This window comes from Polyodon spathula, chromosome 9 (assembly GCF_017654505.1).
Source record: "Polyodon spathula isolate WHYD16114869_AA chromosome 9, ASM1765450v1, whole genome shotgun sequence".
Lineage (NCBI taxonomy): Eukaryota > Metazoa > Chordata > Actinopteri > Acipenseriformes > Polyodontidae > Polyodon > Polyodon spathula.
In genome coordinates, this window is record NC_054542.1 from 8,209,771 (window position 1) to 8,215,770 (window position 6,000).

The window sequence follows — 6,000 nt, forward strand, 5'->3', positions numbered from 1 at the left end:
GTGCACTGTAAGCAATAGTAACTGTGCTGATTTTGAGGCATTGTATCTTTTGCAGCTTTTAAATAAACGCGACATTAGTGAAAATGTCTTGCTGGCAAACATTTTGTGTTTTACAAGTAACTGTAAAACAAAAGAAAAATCTGTCTTAGAGATAACAATAATAATAATAATAAATAATAATAATAATAATAATAATAATAATAATGCGGATGTGTGCGGTTTGACAGCGGGAATGAATTGGGAGGGGTGGGAAGCTGATAGGAGCTGCTCGTAAATAATGTTTCTGCTCTAATCCCTGCTCTGCTTTTATTCCTCTGCTCTTTTAACAGGTCCTGATTTGTCAATGCACCACAGCACGATACGTCTGCATTCATTTATCAGAGTTATTCATTTTAAAAAGGACTGTGCAGGGGGTGCTAAGTGACTTTGTTATACCCAAGGTGTTGAAAAAAAAACTGCTACAGTAATGGGTTATTTTAATTAAAAATAGATTCTATTTTCCAAAGCCTCTGCAGGTTCTGCTTGCTTAAGTTAGTGATTTTTTTTACAGCTTTTATCTGCTTTTAATATGCACAGATGAGGATTAAAGAAGATGTCACATGTCACCTAAAGGCATGCAGAATATTACATTCTTACCTGTTTAGTATCCAGTTATGCCTGGTGTGTTCTCGTTCGCTCTCTAGTGTTATCTCTGCTTAGATCATTATTTAACAGGGTTATTAATTATTACTGCAAACATGCCACCTTTCAACCACAGTGAAAAGGGTTCACTTATCTGAATCAATCAGATACTGTGATCAGTAATTTAGCATTGTGTTTGCTGTTCATCCCAGTATGTGTGTTCAGAGTGAAGCTGTTCTAGCAGAGGTTAATTTAGCATTGTGTTTGCTGTTCATCCCAGTATGTGTGTTCAGAGTGAAGCTGTTCTAGCAGAGGTTAATTTAGCATTGTGTTTGCTGTTCATCCCAGTATGTGTGTTCAGAGTGAAGCTGTTCTAGCAGAGGTTAATTTAGCATTGTGTTTGCTGTTCATCCCAGTATGTGTGTTGAGAGTGAAGCTGTTCTAGCAGAGGTTAATTTAGCATTGTGTTTGCTGTTCATCCCGGTAGCATTGTGTTTGCTGTTCATCCCAGTATGTGTGTAGTGTGTGTTAATTTAGCATTGTGTTTGAGAGTGAAGCTGTTCTAGCAGAGGTTAATTTAGCATTGTGTTTGCTGTTCATCCCAGTATGTGTGTTGAGAGTGAAGCTGTTCTAGCAGAGGTTAATTTAGCATTGTGTTTGCTGTTCATCCCAGTATGTGTGTTGAGAGTGAAGCTGTTCTAGCAGTTTTCCTTGCATTCCTAAAAGGGAGGTGGTTTTAGAGATGACCACTTGGGGTGCCATTTTCTGCCCCCTCTGCATCTGTGAGTAAATAGCGAAGCAGCAACACGTACAGTAAGAGGGTTTGAAACATGCAAGTGATGTTAGGAAAGCGGAGATCATACAAAGTATCCTTTCAAGGATACAAAGCCACTACTGGACAAATCGCTTCTGACCTCCCAGATCCTTAATTCATTCTAAATTAGAATTTGGAATATGGAGAAAGACAAAGCAACATTTTGAAAACCTGCGATTTTTTTTTTTTTAATGGTTGCAGAGTTTGGCAGGAGGCTGTATTGTAAAACCACTGCAACAAAAGCCCCTCATTAAGAGTTCTTCAGAGACAGTAGCTGTGTCGGTTCCCTGCTCTAGCGCCACTTATGGCAGCTTTGCAAAGCCATCACTGGTAGCGCTGTATTCAAGGTTAATCGAGGCGGTTTACAGAAGCTGAAAAAAGGACAGTAAAGAATTATTTTCTGTCGTGGCGTTCAGTCATGTTTTCAGAATGTAAACCTGGCCTTCCCTCTTTTAAAGATGCAACAGCCTCTGTAGTTTCTCTCCCTGCAAAAGCATGCTGTTTGTTATTTGGAAGTATACCTCAGCTGTTAGTTGCAGGTAGCACTGTCACTCAGTCGAGCCCTGGGGAATGCTTTGCTGAGCTGCCAGACTTCTGATTCTGACACTTAGTTCTAAACACTGTGTTTTCTGCGTTACACGTCAACTGCAGAACCGGAGTGACATTTCTGTCCAGCGTCATTTGCGTTTTCTTTTGTTTGTTTTTTACTGCAGCACGCTTCATATAAAGGTGATATCAGTGTTGCATTTTCCTCGCATCTTCAATAAACAAATTGCCTATAAGCAGCAGGAATCAAACTCTTGTCTGTGAAACTCTACAAAATAGCTGTCCGGCTCGTGGTGCATACAAATTGCCGTAAGAGACAAACACAATTTGACTTTCACAAATTACTCTGCAAGTCCTCTGTCACGTATGGGTCTTCGAGTTTGAATCATTTTTGATGTCACGCATTCTGCTAATGAAATGGTTTTCCCTGTTGAAATAGGCAGGGCCGGTGTTTCAGGGTTTCTAGAAGTCTTTCTAATTGCAAAGAAAGGTTTTTCAAACAAGTCTAATGATAACATTAAACTCCATAGAGGAGCTGACATCGTAATGCATCAGCTTGTTAAAGGAAACAGATGTTCCGATGCACAGATCTGTGTTAGTCACTGTGGTGTTTGATTCAATGCTACACACAAGCCTCTTTTAAACAGCCTTTCTGGAAGCCATGCACCTTCACGAAGATAAGAATGCATTGGCCATATTTTCAAAACCTCTTTATAACTCCTATTTTTTTAAAGCAGTAAAACACCAGTTTTGGTTTTTTTTTAAGCACGCTTGTGTCTTTTTGTGTCTCATTTTGTAACATTAACATAAGTCTCTTCTTTCAGAAAAATAGGACTTCATTACAGAATGGCCCTATGCAGTGTCGTCAGAGGCCAAAGTCTATAACAGTATGGCGTCCATGAGGCTTGGATATGGTTTTTCATTCTATTGTATTAGTTTCAGAATATCCACTATCTTGAGTTAATATTGTAGAAATGCAGAGAGTTTCCATGTCTTTTGCTGGAGGATGCAGTTCAGTGTACGTTGCCTCATATGTTATTCTTTTTCTGCCGATGCAGAATGACTGGGTGAGAAATTTGTTATTCAAAAATGGTTGTCTGCAAAAGTAGCTGACCAGACATGTATCACTCTAAATGTTGAACCATTTCTTGGCAGATGCCATTGCAGAAACAGTATCCAAGCCAGTCACTCTGAATTGATAGTATTTTTTTTTTTTTTAAAGAGAATGCTAAACAAGGACGTAGAGAAAATGTATAGCATTCGTGGATAATGAATGAAATCATTTAAGCGCTGCCAAGAAAAGGTAAACCTTTCTTTACTTTCTTTATAGCCATCTCAATGATTTTCCTTCAGCCTTTAAAAAAAAAATCTCTCCTAGCTTACAAGATGAAAAAAAAAATCAGAAAAAAGGTTTGATGATCAAGGCAAAAAAACTTGGTACAGTAAGATTACAAATAATAGTGATAATTAGACCCAAAAGATGTAGCAAACAAGACTGCTGTCAGCTCTGTCGGTTCTGTCCCTGGCCTTTTGAAATGCATTCATAAAGCAATAATGAATGTGAAGGGCTGAACGATACCTGCCTTCTCCATGATGCCTGCCTGAAATGTGGTCTTGTGCACTCACCCTGGCTGAATGAATTATACAGGCACTCTCAGGGTAGATTCTGTACAGTACAAAGCACCCTGGAACAGTCTGCTGCCGGGGAGGGTACGTCAACTCACTTTCAGTTTCTCTAGGACCTCATTTGAAGATGTTAAACAATTTCTTACAGAAAGACAATTCTATAATGATTCCATTATAGAAACATAATGTTTTTTTCTCATTATTAGCCTTTATAATGTAATGAAAGGGACTAGGCTGAAAGCTTTAAGCATGACTGGATTACAAGCAGGCAAAGGAACCCTTATAGTTTACAAATATTGGTGTGAATGCAAAAGAAAAGATGCTTGGTATGAAATTGGTTTATTTTGTATTGACAGAATGAACACGACTGATCGTAAACAGTGCAGTGTTGTGTGTTTACAGTGACCAGGTGCAGTTTTCTCTTCCAGGACACAGATAAGGAGTATTGAACTGTTAGAGCAATAAAATGACATGTACCATTTAAAAACATAGAGGTTGGCCTCTACAGGAAACAGAATATGATTCATTTTACATGCCTGGGTTCTTTCGGGACTGTTAACGCAGATGGAAGGTTATGCAGTAAACTTCCTTTACAGCAAAGCATGCAGCATCAATGTGTCATCCAAGCATTAGTGTTTATTACTGTAATTAGAGATGACATGCTTAATTATTTACAAAGTTTAGATTTGTTTGGGGAAGGGGTGGGATTACAGTACTCTACATGTCATGAAAACATATTTTTCTTTTGCATCTTTGTTAAGCTGTAGTTTACAGAAGTGTTAAAAAGCTTGCAAACAGTAAAGACTAGGGCAGAGGATTGGATTTCCCACCTCTCCTCTCTCAGACCCATTGCTTACTGAATATCTTGGCATCCCTGAATAGATAACTATTTTAATGAGCAAGACATCTCACTAGTAGAATGGTACCCTTGTCTAACATTATGTACCATTATAAAACAAAAGGGGTGATTATAATGAGACAGGCTTTGAAAATAGCTCCCATCGAGGGTCATTCTTAGTTTCTTGAGTGTTTTTAGTGAACAAGGTTAAAGTTGCATCCCATCTGGGCTCATCCTAGTGCTGAGTGAAGCACAGGCTGGACGTGAACCGGTGGACCCCTCGCACCGCAAGCGATCGACTTAACCACAGTGCACAAGAGCCGGTCTCGCCTGCAGTCGTGGGGTTGGAGCTTTCAACCTCATCTCACCGACAGGAGACCGGAACAGCACACACTGCCCGCTGCATGAGCCCCCTAGAAAGAGAGCAAGCATTACACTTTCCCAGCTCCCCCATGTCGCTTTCTAATGATAGCAGGAAATAATTTCCTCTATATATTAATTTATTCAGTGGCCAATTGCAAAGATTCTAGGAACCGTGTGAATACCAAGGCTTGAAAAGGAATTTGAGTGTTATCGCATTAACACTGTAAGATAATTGATTGCACCTGCTCATTATTCATTAAACCTGCACCATGACAGCAAGCAAACTGCTCTTCAAATAATTATTACAGCCCTTGGAGCATTCGTCTCATAGTACAGCAGTGCACTGTGCATGCAATACACGATTCCCTGATGTTTCATTTACTCTCTGCACAGCAAATGTAAAGTAACACCTCTACAGTTGAAACACTGTATATATGTCTGCACATGCTACTACCCTAGAATGTATAGGGATTTCATTAGAAAATGCACATCTCTTGAATAGATGCTATTTAAAGTAAATCACGGTCTACTTTATGCACTAACAAGTTTCTCTAATTACTGAGTATTTGCATAGTAATTACTTAGTAAGTGCATGTGTACTTACATAGTATTACAGTGTTATTATGCATAGTTACAATGTACTTAATGTGTTCATTTTTTTGTATGAAGTACACAATTGTATCAGAAAAGGGTTAGGGTTAGAGTTAGGATTTGGGTTAGGGATGTTAGCATTAGAGTTAGGTTTAGAATTAGGGAAGTGTTAAGGTTTAAATTAGGTTTATATCATGCAAAAAATGACATTAAGTACATTATGCATAATACCATTGTAATGATGTGTAAGGACACATATATTTACTGAGTAACTGCAATGTAAATGAACAGTAATTAGAGACACTCCATGTCAAGTGTTACCAGTTATGGTAGATCATTAAAAATAGAACCTCAGCAAAGGTAATATGAGACATTTATTTAAAGGAACCCATTTCAGTGGTATTGCTTAGGACTGTAGACTGCATCCAGGGGAGATTGCAGTAGCTTGCAGTTCAGCTGGTGGTGATTGCTAATGACTGCATGGCAACCCTTTAGAGCCAAGTTATTGTGTACTGTATCTGATGCTTAACCAATGCATCCCTCATACTTCACTTGTGTTTACTGAGTGCAGAGATGCAATCAATACATGTGTTTCCCTGTG